The 16444-nt window shown below is 47.6% G+C and overlaps 1 protein-coding gene across 2 annotated transcripts in view; it reads left to right on the top strand.

Annotated features, from left to right (window-relative positions):
- Window positions 1-9224: 9224 nt before the first annotated feature.
- RNF38 (ring finger protein 38) overlaps window positions 9225-16444 on the top strand; it is a 126507-nt gene continuing 119287 nt past the window's right edge. Inside the window, exon 1 of one of the 2 annotated variants that reach the window (XM_040540527.1) lies at window positions 9225-9292. The gene's annotated coding sequence lies outside the window, so the exon portion shown is untranslated. Of the gene's footprint in view, window positions 9293-9703; window positions 9803-16444 lie in introns of those variants that run through there. The other variant, XM_040540525.1, reaches the window with a different exon arrangement.

Below are 16444 nucleotides of genomic sequence, written 5' to 3'. Positions count from 1 at the left end.
GATTTCTCTGCCCCCAAAACCTGTCCAGAGATTGAGGGCACCATAAGACACTGTATGATGATGGAGGGGAAAAATAGAGCCAAAGGGTGTCCCTGTCTAATCTCTTTGCACTGAATGCTCTGCAAACACTGCTGGGGAGGCATGCAAAACCCAGAATGAAAAATAACCTGACTGTTTTCATCAAATACATCAAACACAGGGTGTGTCAGTCTGGCAGCTATGGTGCCTTCTGTGGATATATTACAACATGACATGTGCATCACTCCTGTTTCTGATAGTGTTGGGAGTAAAATTTCTCTGTAGAATTAAACTCTTGAGGTCTCCCCAGCCAAGCTTTAACCTAGCAAAGGGACTGGCTTGTGTTAGAAGTTGCCAGTCCATATCCTTGAAGGTAAGTATTAGTTTCTTCTTAATGTAGATGCATCTCATGCTCCCAAGCTCTCATTACCTATCTTATTTTCTGCCAAGACAGAGATACATGCTGTTCAGAGCACGTGACCTCTACAGCCTCTGGTAGAGACAATACCTGTGTTCTTTCTTGGGTTCGTTTTGCACTTTTGATTTTTCCTAATCCAAAATAAAACTCACTCAGGCTGGACATACTCAAAATTTTGTCATTATTTCCTTAAATCTGTGTTGTTCTCTAGATAAAGGAATCTTACCAAGACCAAGAGGTGTTGCCAGACTTAAAAAATATGAAGTAAGTTGCTGATCAGTTAGCCATAGATCAAACACCTTGCCAGCTGCTCAGGATGTAAGTGAACCCAAACCTCATCAAAGCAGGTTTAGCTGTGTTCAGCTCCCCTATGCTGAATCCTTTAACTCACTGTCTGCCTCACTCCAGAGTGCTGGGCTGTGTTCAGCTTTCCAGAATACTTTGCATCTAAGAAAGGCAAGTTTCAGAGATTAGAAAGGTTCTTTTATTGTGCATTGAGAGGCAGAGCACACTTAAACAATGGAGCTGTTTCTAAATGTAAATTGAAAACTTAATTTGAAATGCTTCAGGCTACCTGTTTTGCACTTCTTTCAATGTAGCTGGTTAATATCTTACTTTGAAATTTATATATACATATACATATACATATATATACACATATACATATACATATATATTTGGGGGGGGAGGGTTAGTTTCCATAATAAAGCATTTTATTGACAACCTCTTGAAGGAAGAATTACAGAACCACAGAATGGTTTGGGTTGGAAAGAACCTTAAAGACCTGGTTCCATCCCCCCTGCCATGGGCAGGGACACCTCCCATCAGACCAGGTTGCCCAAAGCCCCATCCAGCCTGGCCTTGAACACCTCCAGGGATGGGGCATCCACAGCTTCTCTGGGCAGCCTGTGCCAGTGACTCACCACCCTCTGAGTAAAGAATTTCTTCCATATATCTAATCTAAATCTACCCTCTTTTAGGCTAAAACCATTACTTCTTGTGTCCTATCGCCACAACCCCTGACAAAGAGTCCCTCCCCAGCTTTCCCGTAGGCCCCCTTTAGGTACTGGGAGGCCGCTGTAAGGTCTGCCTGGAGCCTTCTCTTCTCCAGGCTGAACAACCACAACTCCTTCAGCCTGTCTTCATAGGACAGGTGCTCCAGGCCTCTCTGATCATTTTTTCATGGCCCTCCTCTGGACTCATTCTAATACGTCCATGTCATGCTTGTGCTGGGGGCCCCAGAGCAGAACGCAGTGCTCCAGGTGGGGTCTCACGAGAGCAGAGCAGAGGGGTTCAATCACCTCCCCAGTCCTGCTGGCCACGCTGCTTTTAATGCAGCCAGGATACGGTTGGCTTTCTGGGCTGCAAGCGCACAGCGCTGGCTCATGTAGAGCTTCTCGTCAACCAACACCCCTAGATCTTTCTCAAGAACAATATATTCTTGTTTCAGTTCCTTTCAAGTTAAATATTTGTTTGCTTTAAATCTATTAAATATGCTTTTATTCCAAAGTTGGAAATTTTTGAAATTCTGATGGTTTTCATCTTACTTTTTCTTTGGTTTCAAAAAGAACCCATGGAAAGGAAAAATTAAGATTAAGACTGAAAACTGTTCAAATTTTTTGCCATTGAAAACTGTTTACATTTTTTGTAATTAGAGGCTACAAAACTGCTTAAACTTTAGAAACTTGATGGGGGAAGAGAAGAAATTCAATGCTTTAACTTGCACTCTTTAAAACCTGCCCAGTGCTATTCCTACTACATCAAGTGACAGAAAAATAGAAAGGTAGGAAAATGCAGGACAAAGAACTAATAATTGAAAATGTAAAGAATATTTCAAAGTGTACTGAAAGGTTTGCACATGTGCCTTTATGTTCTGAAAACCAAACTAAAAAAAAAAAAATCCAAAATAAAAATTAAAATTCATCCTATTACCCTTTGCCAGTGAAAGATTTTAAACAAAAACACCAACCAACCAACAAAACAAAACAAAAAGCTAAACAGAATGTATTGGGATTTTGTTTGTTTGTTTGTTTGTTTGTTTGTTTGTATTTAATCTGGTACATAGAGGCATGACAACATGAGAGGACATTCATTATCATCACTGTAGTCCTGCCTATAGCAAAATGGTCATGTAGTTTGCCTGCTCCTCATGTGGGATCTCTAAACGTTGTAGAGTCTGGCTTAGGTACTGAAATATTTCATGCATATTTCCTTTTCTAGTATTTCCTAATCAAACCACAGTGACATTTCACATAAGATTGTTCACGTAACCTACATCTGTTCTAATGTTGAGCTGGCCTGACGCTCTATTCTACAGTTGGAAGCAAAACATGAATTTGTTGTACAACGCAGATGTTTGGCATTAAATATAGGTGGGCATTTGGTCTTGAGTTGGAGACACATGTGGCAGGTGAATCATGCCAAGCACCAAAGCTGCAGAGAAGCCTAGTGTGCCAGCTCTGCCATTTTGCTGCCTTACTCTGCTCTGACTGAAGTAGTGCAAAAGTTGGTTTACATACCAGCAGTTTAGCTTGGGTTCTGCATCAGCTACAGGGGTACTTTACACAGCAATAAATACAGTATAGCTATACTAGGGTTATTTACGTATACAAAGTGAATCATAATTCTACTTATTTTAAGGAACCTTAACATTGTCAGACAATTTGCTAATGTCTCTGGCACAGGGTCCACCTTTCCTAGGAACCCTTCTCTGACTATAGCCAAAACCAGACGCTTCAGAAGAAGTTACAAAAGCCCGATGCTGGCAGCCGTAGTCTCATCTGTTCTTTGAACAGGATTTATCTTTAACCTTTTGGAGACTGGCTTAGGGCTGAAGTATGAGGTTTCCTACTTCCTCTAAAATTCACTTCGTTTTTCAATATCAGCCATCAGCACAGACTTGCACCTGCTTGACTGGGCTAGTTTTCATTCATCTAGTGTAAACTTTGTGAGAATGTGTGGAGGTTCCTCTTACCATCCAGGCTGCAGACATTAAAGCAGGGGACGAAGGCTTTTTTTTTTTTCTTTTTTCTTTTCCCATTAGTGAGAGACCATAGCTTTAATTTTACAGATGCAATGAAAAAGGTACAAAGCCAGCTTAGCAACCAGTCCTTTCATTGTTTTTCCTTCAAAGCATACTGCAACCCAAGATTGCCCAGAAGCAGCTGCACTTAGGGGTCTGGAGCACAGCAGCCAGCAAACATGATGTGCAGCTACACAAGCAAAGGGTGAGAATGTTTTACATCCAGAATAAGTGTGCCACTGTCATCTACACAAAAAGAGCAGTGAGGATGCAACAGCTGTTCTTCAGCATGCACTAGTAAGCAGATCAATGCCCCGCCAAGCGGTACAACCTTCCTGTTGGAAGTGTGTGCTAAAGCCCATACTGTTGGGCTGTTCCAGGTGCTGCTCTGGGACTAGGTTAAGACAGCACACTGGTAGCAGCACCTGACAATCCTGTCTAGCTGAGCCTTGTGTCTGGTCACCACAGCTTTGGTCATTTGAGAGGATGATACATCAACATACCTCTGCTAGAAAGGCAAAGTGCGGTTCACGCAGGGCGGGCAGCTTTGAGAAGGCAGGGAGAAGAGCGAGAGGGAAGTGCTGCTGTGACAGCATGCAGGATGTTGGTTTGCCTGTGTGCTGGTTTGACATATTTGAGGGATGAGACATACTTTGGGAAGGGTTCCCAAGAATGCCGGGACAGTTCTAGTTTGGTTGCCTTCCCAGCCTCCCTATTCTTTGGTTCTGCCTCCCAAACGCTGTGCTCCCCTTGTACTTGTGCATGAGCCTAAGGGTCAAGACGGCTTGTGTTTGACAGCCTCTACACTTGTTTGTTGATGTATAAAACACTGCTAACTGTTCTCTGTGGCCACTGACACAAAGAGCCTTGAACCCTGATGCCAGCATGGTCTTTCCACTGGTTTAAGTTGCCCTGTAGACAACTGACTCCTGTGCTCACCCCTGCAGGTCAATAAAGAGCAGCAGCCTCTCCTCTGCACCTGACACTGTGTGGATGTCTCTGCTACCCCAAGGAAGTGAACCCATGTCAACCCTCACCTTAGGTCACACTGGCCACCGCATTTATTCTTCTTATCAGCATAGATCCTCCAGGAAGGTGAACTCTTTAACAGAGAGGATGGCTCACCAGTCTGAAACCCTTTTATCTGAAGCAGAGACAGTGATGAATAAGACCTGTAAGATTTTCTCTAAAGGGTTTCGACTTTGAACACACATCAGGGAGTAGTGACAGCCACCTTAGCCATTTTGCATTTAGGAGTGGTGATCACTTCATGCTTGTGGATGAAGGGTTACCAGTTCAGTGTGCCTGCTGGCCCAAGGCACTTCCAGGAAGGGCACCATCCCAAGCTCATTCTCCACCCTGAGGTGAAGCATAGCCAGAGGCAGATGGTGTGCTTTCAGGCAGTATCAAACCTGAGACATTGGATGTGAGTTCTGTCTGCCACTGAGATGCCCTGTTTCTAGAGGCAAATCAGTGCGCTTGTCCGTGCCTTAGCTTCCCTTCTTCCCCGTTCTTCTGAACAGATTGCAAGCTCCTCAGGACTATGAACATGTTTGTACAGCACCTCACACAGCGAGGTGCTGCCGTTGGCTGAGCTCTCTCTAGCACGTCCCAACACAAATATAAAAGAAAGAGAACTTGCTACATTAGGCACTCCTTTATCTCCAAGGTCTACCACTTGGGATATTCCCCCTATTGCACCATTGCATCTACACTGCTGAAGTCGTTCAGAATGCTAGACTGTTTTTGTTCTGTGTCCATTGAGCATTCAGATGGACATATTGGTAAAGTCCATTATGAGTGACACACTGGTAGTGAGAAGATAGGAAGTAACAAGTATGTCCTGGAAGAACTACAGACAGTACAGACAGTTCTTGTCATGCACAGGCAAAGCCCTTCTCTTTTCACTTACATTCCTTGTTCCTGTCTGTGTACTGATAAGCAAGTAATTGTGCATGCTCTTCAGCTATCATGTATGCTCAGCTACATGATTTCTCGTCTCCTCACTAAGCTTTGCCCAGGGTGAGGTTTTTGCAACTCGGCTGGAACCTACAGCAGAGTTTAGAAATGACTGCGAATGGGGAGTCCAATAAAAGAGCAGCTTCAAAGCGAGTGAATGCTGGGATGGAACATGAGGAAGGAAATCAGAGGGCCCATCTGAAAACTCCACATTGTCTGTGTGACTGCTTACTACGAAAATGTTATCTTGTTGGAGGAGTAGAAGACCTGAATATATTTCCATGTGTTACTAATGCTAAAATTTGTTTCCTGAGAGATGTGTTACATCTTCTGCCTTTTGCATACCTCACTTTTCACTGAGGTTAGCAATATCTCAGTGGCAACTTCAGTGAGTGACCTATTCTGTCCCCAGCAGGGCCAGCCCCACTGCCTGCTCTGCGTCCCCTGCTCTGTGTCCCATTTGCTCCCCAACAAAGAGGTGACCGAGTGCAAGAGTGCAACCCCCAGTGTCTCTTAGCCCCTGGCAGGACTGCAGCTGCCCCTGCAGTAAGCAAGGGATGGCTGCACATGTTGAACATGCAGTAGACACAGAGCTAGCACCACTGGAAATACCTCGCAGGGGAGACAACACCTGTATTGTTGCACTCAACTATCAGAGCTGTTGTTTTAAGTCTTGTTGATTTCAATGTCTTTCTGAACTACTTAGAAGATAGCTTAATGTCAGCAGGAAGCTGGACATGGATTGTCTCTACAAGGAGTTTCCGAATGAACATGTTTATTTGCCCATGAAGAAAAGAAAACACTTTTAAAACATGCATATCAGCTTTCTGCTGAAAATGTTGTTTGTTTTTTAAATCTGACACAACTCTCTGATGTTTTCTGTTTGTTCTTTCTTTCAATTAACTGCCATTTTTGGCACACAAGCCATTGTGCCAGTCTTAGTTGGACTAAGACTTTTTTTCTATGTGTCCCCCTCATAATCAGGCACTTCAGCATCACTGAGAGAGACAAAACAAAGTGTTCAGGGTAAATATCATCCCATTGCAAAGCGTGACTGACACAAAGCCTTAAACACCACTTCAACTGCTATCAGTCTTTAAGAGATGCCTTTGGCTACAGTGGAGGCTTAACTGGGTCAATTTTTAATGAAACAGTTCAACTAATGTCACCTTTTTCAAGACTGCTTGGAACCCTGAGAACTGTATCGTATGCCTGATTCTGGCAGACCATTTGACAGAAACCCACACTCAAATTTTGTGGGGTTTTGTTGTTGTTGTTTTAGACAGAGTTAGCTATGAGGTTGGAAGAAACAAGCACTCCTGATCTGCAAGGCGGCTTGCAGCAGCATGAGACGTTGTTGTACTGATTGCTCTGAGTCAAACCAGCGAACTCTTGAATTCACCTAAGTCTACAATACTGAGTGTGGTAGCTATTTGGTCATTGCAGTATTTCAAGTTTGTAAACTTTAAAACAAAATGAAAGCTGTAACATAAAAAAAAAAATAAAAAAATCATTCACCTTAACTTTTGCCTGGATCTGCTTGATGAGTTTAACCCACCAGTGAGTTTACCTCTAGACTTCTGTCAGTTTGTTTCTAATTAGAGAAATGAGATACTAGCTGTTTCAACAGTACAGAGAGAAAACTTTAAGTATCTGGAGACCTTAAACAGACCTGAAGAAGGCTCCCGTCAAAAGCTTGTCAGTTTTCCGAATACGTTAATCAGCCTAATAAGCTATTGGGCTAAAGGGATAACCATTTCTGTCCCCCCTGAGCTAAAAGACACTTGGAAAAAGGCTGGATCTGGCTCTTGTAATGGTATGGTCTACATTTTACTTCAGAACCAGCATGACAGGAGGACAGGACAGCCCAGCCCCACCAGCAAAGGCAGTGCCAGGCACCAGAACCCTCCAGCTACACATCCATGGGTCCACCGACCCATGTCCCTCGGAAGCAGCCTCCCCGACCTTCCAGAGAGCCCGTGGCTTGGGGTGCACATTAGATCAGTGGTTGAAGTGGACACATCACGTGGAGACATCCTGCCTTTGCTTGTTTCTGGGAGACAAACCAGGCGCATCCAAGTTGGACTTGAACGACTGATGCTATTTTCAGGCCTTTTCCTGCAGCAGTTACCCTCTAGCATTTGACTCTACCCTGTTTCAGAGGGCTCATGAGGAAGGAAGTCTGTGCCACAGCGCTGCGTTGTGTAACAGCCTCAGCTCGGGAGCCGTTCAACAGCAGCTTCCCCTCAGGAAGCCGGCGAGAAATGAATCACCAAGGAGCAGCGGTGGCTTCTGTGACCGTCACCACACACCCCGGGGCTCCATGCGGGCAGTGCACATCTGCCCCATGGCCACCTGAAAGGTGCACGGGCACCTCACACGGGTGAAGCAGGTGACAGGACAGGGATCACCACGCTGTGGGCGAGCTCTGTGGAGCTCAGAACACAAACCTTGAGCAGCTTTGAGCGGCCCAACACGACTGCTGGCAAAGTGAGCCGTGTGGGCACCAGGCTGCAGGCCCCAGAGGTGCCAGCCCTCTGGGAGCGACGGGTCCCACCGTGTGAAGGGGTGAGGCAAAAGGCCCCGGGGGGGGGATGCTGACACCACCACCGCTGCGGAAACCTTCGCCACTCGCTGCACCGCATGGAAGGTGGCACTGCTGTGGCGCGTAAGCGCAACGAGTCCTGCCCGCACGCTCGCACAGTTGTTCTCCAGCTGGCGACATCACGTGTGTCCCTGCCAGCAGTAAATATTGCTAAGCAGCGGTTTTCCATTGGCCATGGGCGCATCCACGCTCCCATTCCTCCCCTTGCCCTGAAACCCAGCACCCGCTCGGGGCGGCGTGCCAAACGCAGGCACTTATTCCCCACCCGTGCGATATATTGGCGCCCGTGCTTTTCCACGAACTCCTGACGCCGCCGCGTTGCCCTGTGCCAGCCGACAGCCGCCCTCCCGGGGACAGGGGCACGGTCAGGGGCACCCCGGCCCCACGCGTGTCCCTGCCCGTGTCCGGGCGCAGCCCCGCGGGCGTGGAGCCGCAGGCGCGGATGGGGCCGGGCCCGGCGCGACTGCGCGGGGCGGGCGGAGGCTCCCGGGCCCCGGGGGGCCGGGTCCGGCCGGGCCCCGCTCGCCTCCACCCCCGGCCGGGCGGAGCGGAGCCGAGGGGCGGCCGCCGGCAGCCAGCCCGCGGCACCGGGACCGGCGGGCGGCCAGCGGGGATCGGCCCCGGGAAGGCGCCGGGCCGGCGGAGCGCGCTGGGGACGGGGCGGAGGGAGGAAGCAGGCGGGGAGACTTCTTCCTCCACCTCCTCCTCCTCCTCCTCCTCCTCCTCCTCCTCGGCGCAGCGCCGGGCGGCGGCTCCCCAGCACCCCCGTCCTGTCCCGGGGCGATGCCGGTGCCCCGCCGGCCGCAGCCCGACTCCGGCCCCCGTCTCCCCTCCCGCCGCCGGGAGCGCGGCGCAGCTCCGCCTGGCTCCGATCGCGGCTGCAGGGCGGCCCCTGCCACCGCCCCCTTCCTGCCTCCCCCCGCCCCCGCGCCCGCCTCCTCCTCCTCCTCCTCCTCCTCCTCCTGCCCGTCCTCCCCCTCCCCCGCCGCCCAGGCCGCCGCCGCCACCTCCCCCCCGGCTCCCTGCCTCCTGCCGGCGCCCCCCCGGCCCCGCGCTCGCCCCCGCCCCGGCCGCCCCGCACCCGCCATGAGCGGCGGCGCCGCTCGCTTCCCCCCGCCGCCGCCGCCGCCGCCGCCCCCCGCCCGCTGCCCCCCTCCGCCGCCGCCGCCTCTCCACGGGCCGAGCCTGCCGGAGCCGGGAGCGCGCAGCCAGGGCCGGGGCAGCCCCGCCGCGCCCCGCAGCGCCCCGGGAGCCAGGGGCCCGCCGCCAGGTGAGCGGGGCGGGCACGGCCCCGAGCTGCCGCCCCCGGGCTGGGGGGCGCGGCGGGACGGGGCGGGGCGGGGCGGGGCGGAGCTGCCGGCGGGGACCGGGGGTGCGGGGACCCCCCCCCCCTCGCTGTGTCCGCCGGAGGGTCCCGGGGGGGGGCGGCCGGGGGCTGTCCGTGCGCCGAGCGGGGCTGTCCGAGTGCACGGCGGCCTGCTGCGGGCTGCCAGCCGGCTGTCCGCCCGGGCCGGCCCCGCTCGTGTGCCCGCGGGGGTCCTGCTGCACGGTGGGGCGGCTGCGGGAGGCAGTTCGCCCCGAAATTGGTGTTGGGCAGGGGTTGTCGTGCAGCCGCGAGAGGCAGGGCTGGAGTTTGTGGCGTTTGGATTGCGCTCGGGTGCTTAAAAAAAATCGCCTCTCCGACGTGCCGAGGCCACACGGCATGTGCTGGAAGCTGGCCCCTCGCCGCCGGCTGCATGGGCCTTGTGCGCGGGGTGTCCTGGAGGAAACGAGTCTGCAGGTACAGCTCATCAGAAGAAGGGTCTTCGCCTGCCTGAAACCGTATTTCAGCTTTTTGTTTCAAAACTGCCCCGACGGTGTTGGGGTGTACGTCCCGCTGCCAGCCGTCCCGTGCACGAAGCGTCCTGGTGCGGGAGATACCCCTGTGTGCTGCGGGAACCCGTGGTGGAGGAAGGAAACGTAGCCCTCACCGTGCGGTGGGTGAGCTCAGCGCAGCCCTGGTGCACCCAGAGCTTGCTGTGGGATCAGGGAGCACCTTCCCTTTTCTTTCTCAAAAACGAAGGGGGTCCCGGGGGCTTGTCCCGAAGTTTGGGTGTTCGCCAGCAGAGCTCCCGTGCTCGAAGGCAGCTGGAAGAGTCAGAACCTCTGCTCAGAATAATTCCTGCCGGTGTCAGGGTGAAATGGTGGAGTTTTACAGTGCGCTTCGGTCATCGTTAGCGGATCAATGTTCGCTGTTAGTTGTGATCTCAAAAATATATAAAATGTTTTTATGTGGTGTGATCTCTGATTCATCTTCTGTTTTCGAGATAATTTCATAATTCACAGGCCGATCCAGGAGATTTCTAGCTTGCGGATGAAAAGTGTATATTTTTCTCCTCCGAAGGGAAAAGCTGTTGTACAGAATTTGTGGCAGTCCCCCTGTCCCATTCAGATATTTGCCACCAGAGGAAAAAGCGATGTGTCAAACTGTGGCGTCAGGGCCAGGCTTGGATTGTTTTGCTAAGCATCCTCATGGTCTTGCTGTTGAAAGCAGTAGTCTCCCATTGGTGGTCCCTGTATTTTAACTTTAGGGGAAAATAAAACAAACAAACAAAGCCTGTATTTTTACGATCCAGCCTTCAAGTACGAGAGGCTAGCAAACTTAGCATAATTTATGAGCAGGATTGAGAGAACGTGCTATTTCTTTTATTTCTTTTCCCCCAGCAGAAGTAGTTTTGGTGTTGTCTGGTTCTTTTTTTTGGCTGCTGTTGTTTCTTTGTGTGTGTCTGTTCTCCCCCTGTGTGTCAGCAGAAGGGAAAGTCTCTATTCATGACTGTCAAATTAGTGAAAGGATATTGGACCAGAAAACACTGCACAGAAGAGCTGATTCCTTGTTTCATTCAGGAAATTGATCCTGATCTTAAGAGGCACTTCACCTTCAGTAAAGTACTTTGCTTCCACTGGGGTACGTGCATCTTCTCAGGGCAAGAGAGAAAATGACCTAGAGGCGTGATTGTCGGCTGGGAGGAGAAAAGGGTGGCTGCAGTGGAAATTTTTAGATTCACTTTTTTGTAAGGGGTCTATATTACTGTTCTGAGGTTTTGCAGCATTCGAAAGGCGACTTTGAAACTTGCAATGTACTTAGCACCAAAGGTATAAATGCTGCTGAAAGCAGCTGCCCTCTTAAATATCTTTGCTACGCAGGTCAGCCCTTTGGATGTCACCTGGTGAATTTTGCTAATATTAGTTAACATCCTCCTTATGTCGCAAAGTCTTGAGCTAGAATCATGTTAAAACTAAAAACAACATTTAAGATGCGCATGAGGCCAAGTCCTATCAGGAAACATTGTTAAAAGGAGTAACGGGTGCTGCGTACTTAGGCAGATAACCCAGCATTTGCAAAGTCTTTCTGTTTGGAGAAACTGGCAGTACCGATGGAAGGATGGGTGCCAGTTTTCCAGCATAACCCACCCTGCAGAGCCCCGGGGCGGCCCACTAAGTGCAGTAGGAGGCTGTCTGGGCTCGCGGTGCTTTTGCCGAATGCAGCACGTGCTGAGCACCAAGTGCCAGCACCCTGCGTCTTGGGATGGGCCCACGTGAGCTTGTGTGCCTCGAGCGATTACCTGCATGTGGTGTGTCTCGTTCAGTGCTCCAGCTGTGGGGCAGTTCCTCTGGCTGCATGGTGGAGCCAGGGGAGGTTTAGGTTGGACATCAGGGCTAATTTCTTCGTGGAAGGGGTGGTTGGGCATTGGAATGGGCTGCCAGAGGAGGTGGTGGAGTCCCCATCCCAGGGGGTGTTTAAGAGACGTGTGGATGTGGCACCAAGGGATGTGGTTTGGCGGTGGACTTGTAGAGTTAAGTGGTTGGTTGGACCTGATGATCTGGAGATGGGCACGGGTCTTCAGGTTTGTGTTACAGTGATGCCTGCACAGCTTTATAAATGTGTGAAATAGGGCAAGATGCAAATGCAGCTCCTTCCTAAGCAAAGTGCATCCAGTATATGGATTGTTTACAAGTATCTTGGTTGATTTGGGTAGACTAAAACCAAAAACAACAACAAACTAAAACTTCACAGCACCTGTATTTGAACTTGTTTAAAGTGCAGTGTTCGGGAGTACGTGGCTTGGTGGTACTTCTCGGTTAGGATTACCACACTATTGTAAACCTGCAGTGTCTTACTGTGCATATTTGATGGATAGAAATAGTTTATCTCAGACGCTAAATTGTAATTGCATTTATTATCTCAGAATTATTTATTATAATGCTGGTGCATTGTTTTTGCTAGTTTTGAATTAAAATTGAAGATAGAAGGCTTTGGTTTTTACATAAAATAGTTGTATTCTGACCAGGTCCTTGTAATCGTGGAATTAAAGTTAGCAGACATATGTTGAGCACTTATTTCAAGACTTTAGTAGAAATAAGTTGCATATTTATGGGACCACTTTGGGAAATAAATGCAGATGTACTTTTTTGTACAGGTAATGTGCACTTTGCTTTTAAGTCATTCTCTGTGTCCATCTTCCCTACCAGTTTCATTTCTTTTTGATTTGTTTTAGTAAGTTAATAAGTATGCAGTGCTTATGTAAACCGGAAATTATAATTTTATGACATAAAATTGTTCTTTGCTATAAATGTACTGTATAAAGTTGTTTTAGAAGTAGGCTTTTTAGGTGCTGTTAGCACCAACCAGTTCAAGCAAATGCTAGCAAGTATTTATTTATTTTTTCTATTTTCCCAGGCTTACGTATTTAAAGATAGTGTCAGACTAGGATGACTACATTTTCAGGAGAAAAAATCAAATAAAATGAATATGTGGGTCTTTAAATTGTAGTCCTTGCAGCACAAACTACTTTATCCTTGTTTATACTGGCATTTTTCAAATGTAGGATAGGCAGGAGCACAGGAATGAAAAATTCTGAACTGACTCTCCAGTACAAAGATCTGTATAATATTAGGAAGAAGACCAAAGATAAATGTTTAATTTTGAAATGCGTACTCTGCTTTGCAATGTCTGCTTACGAAATAACCTAAATTACCTTCTTGGTCTAATCTGTCAGGATACCAGTTTCTGTCAGTGTCTGTTGATTTGAACTGGATGGTCTCCTGGAATGGATCCTTCAGCTGTCAGAAGGATGAGAGTTCGGGGGCCCACACAGAAAAACTTGCTGCAGAGCTGTGGTGTGGCTGTCGATTGAGCTGGTTTGCAAACTCATCTGTCTTTTTTCAGCTAAAAGTTGTGAAGTGCCTCGAAAGCGGGCAAGTAATTATCTGCATCTCCTGCTATACTTCCTTAGGTTTGCCAGCTCCAAATTAAAGATAAATTCAGGTGCTTCCATCAAAACAAAAAAAGTGTTAGACGCGAGTGTGCATATATAACTGGAGACAAACACTTTTTCTCTCTGTTGCTTTTTCTGCTGGTGTCACGCCACAGGTATTAGTGAAGATGCCATGGATATGTACCTAAAAAGCAATTCAGGTCTGATATCTTGTACAGTTTGTATTGATTTGTCTCATTTTGCAACTGATACATCCATCTCAGTTCCTGACTTAATAACAAATAGTTGATAATTCAACGTGCAGTACAGTCTCAGTTCAGAGAAATGAAATGTCACCCAAAATTACAAGTACACGTATATATGCGTGTGTACTATCCTGGTTCATGTCCTGTCAGTTCCCTCTTATGTCTGCATGATTCTTCTCTATTTTAATGACAAAACTACAACACTTGCCTTTTCATGTCCACTTGAAGTCAACATCCCAGGCACGCTGCGTGTACCATTTGATCCTTAAGCTACTTCTTTACGAAATGAAATATCTACAGGAAAAAGTAAGGCACCAAGGCAGATGTTGTATTCTTGCTGCATCACACAGGGATTATGCTTAAAGGCGGGTGTAGGGACTGGAGTTCTGTGACAGAAATTTCACAGGCGTAGTGTAGAGAAGAATGTTTGCCTTGTCACAGAAAAAGGTTAAAATGAGAAGTTGCTTAATAAGCATACTACTAAACGTAAGCGTGAACATTGCAAATCCTTGGAAAAACTGTGCTCAATTTAAAAAATAAAAACAAAACCCAGCAAAACAATTTCTTGCCTTTTCATACTCACTTTTGCTGCTCATCCAACCCTTTTTTTCCACCCGCAACATTAATTGGCAAAATTAAATCCACACATACACACAATCTTTTTGAGCCAGGGTTGTCAGTTCTGTGGGCTTTTTGTTTTGTTTTGTTTTTGTTTGTTTGTTTCTGAGAAAGACTTTAAATCCTTTTCTGCCAATAGTACTGCAGCTATTTTTGTCTTAGTTTTTTCACCCTGGGTATTTTAGATGGTCTCTCATGCCATCTGATTCATATCAGAAGTTCAGGTGAAGCTGTGTCATCTAAATGTAAGATTTGTCAGTGTGAATTTGAGGCAAGGTATGGGTGGGATGATGAGCAAGCAGACAGACTACCTGAGAGCTTAGTAAGAATTTTGCAGTGAGAAACTGCATGAATATTCTGATATGAGGGTGCTGCTTTCTTCCATATTTGTGTTCCTGGATTGGTTTGTTTGTTTTTATTGTTGTTGTTGTGTTTTTTTTTTTAACACCTTCTGCTTTCGCTCATTTATGCTTGCTCTAAAATATTATTTTCTTCTTTGTGTATATGGAGAACCATAAGTACCCACTTGGATGTTAAAGTTCCCTGAATGTGGAAAACATTTTCCATTCTTGAGGGGAAAAATATTGTTGTCCTTATGTTCTGATGACTAAAGATCAAGTTTTCTTTCAGAAGTCATTTGATGTGTAATGCACAGCAAAGAATGAATACTTCGCTCTATTTAAGGAAAGAAGCAGGAAGTGGTTGTAAGTCATACGTATTTTAAGTGTTATGAGCAAGCACAGTGTACAGCATTTCTGTTTCCCAGGCTTCTCAGAGGCATGCATGCGCTCCAAATGTTAATTCTTAAAACTCCCTTTCTTAGATCCTGCCCCGTGGAGAGCCTGATATCCCAGCTCTGACCTCCCAGTGCCACGGCCACCGCATTTTGGCTGAGCCTCCACCTCCCTTCTCTCGCACAAGCTCTCAGCAGACAGGATGCGTGCAGAGGTGCCACCTGGGGTCGGTCTGTCGGTGGTCCAGCACACCAAGGCGTTTCTGGGATTTGTCTTGCCATGATACAGGTGTTTGTGGCTGTGTTGTCCAGCAGCTCGTGAGGTTTTCTTGGGGATCATCTCTATAGAGGGGATGCGAACATGCTATCATAGCCAGCCTTCAGTGTAACGCCCCAGTATTTCTGAGCTCGTACATCTGAGCATTTGGGCTTGGTCACCAGCTGCTGGGAAATTGGGAAGCGATGAGCTTGAAAGAGGACATGCTCCATCTCCCTAATTGCATAAAAATCAAGAAGATCACTTAAACCTTTGAGTTTTTATTCTTTTATATAATGTGCACAACTGTAGCACAAGAGGCTTCTGCCATATACAGTCGTACTGTAAAGAACACTACTTACACTGTTAAAGGTGTACTTAAGATTGTTTGGCATTTCTCCTTATGAATAAGGAATTGCACTTTTCTCTTATGCTGCTAATGTGTGCTCCAGGGCACCTTTTATCAAAAGGAGGGCAGGAGAAAGGTTGTCATTTATGTTAAATAATAAGCTTTCTGTCAATCTGTGTGTTGAGGAATAGAGCTAAATATGTATTCTGTGATTTTTTTTTAAATACCTCCTAATCTGAGTACTTGGAAAATTACCCGTTACAAATACTTAAATAGCCTAAAAATTGCTAAAAGTCATGGAGAACATCTGTTTGCATGACTTTTGTTAGTAGGAGAGCCTGGGAAGGGATTTCTGACCCGCCGAGTATGGCCAGGAACATTAACCATGCAAGTGAAGCAGCCAGGGCTGCTGGGGGACGCGTGGAGCGACAGCGAGTGCCGGCTGGCTGGACCCACACCAAGGAGCTGCAGCACATGGGCTGGGAACATTTGCTGCCTGTTTGCACTGTAGCTGAAAACCATCCCCTCTCATCCTTTTTTGCAGCTGGGGTACGTTCTGGTTCCATGGTGAAAATGCTAGAGGCTTATGTTTATAGTCTGCTTGGGTTTGTGCTCCACCAAGATTTGTCTCTTGGGCATGTGGATGCTTCTGCATTCATTAAGAGCACGTGCAACTCATTGCAGGATCTGAATTGTGGTTTTTTGTCCCTACGGCTCAGTATTTCTATGTGCTTTTTATGGCCCCTCTCATAACCTGTTTGTCTGCCTATTTTTGGTGCGTGCAGGCTTTCTATAGATCTTCTGAGTGGCATCGTTTTTTTCCTGTTTGTGAGCTGGTATGGCAGCAAGCCACACAAGAGTAAGAGGTGTCTTGTGGAAGGAGTTTTGGTGCAGATTTACTAGTGGTAGCTCATTGAGCCTTCTGGTGCTGAAGCGCCTGGAGTCCATGATCCTTGTGGTTTGTGT

This window comes from Cygnus olor, chromosome Z (genome assembly GCF_009769625.2).
Source record: "Cygnus olor isolate bCygOlo1 chromosome Z, bCygOlo1.pri.v2, whole genome shotgun sequence".
NCBI classification, from domain to species: Eukaryota; Metazoa; Chordata; class Aves; order Anseriformes; family Anatidae; genus Cygnus; species Cygnus olor.
This window is presented reverse-complemented; position numbering and strand designations above follow the sequence as displayed.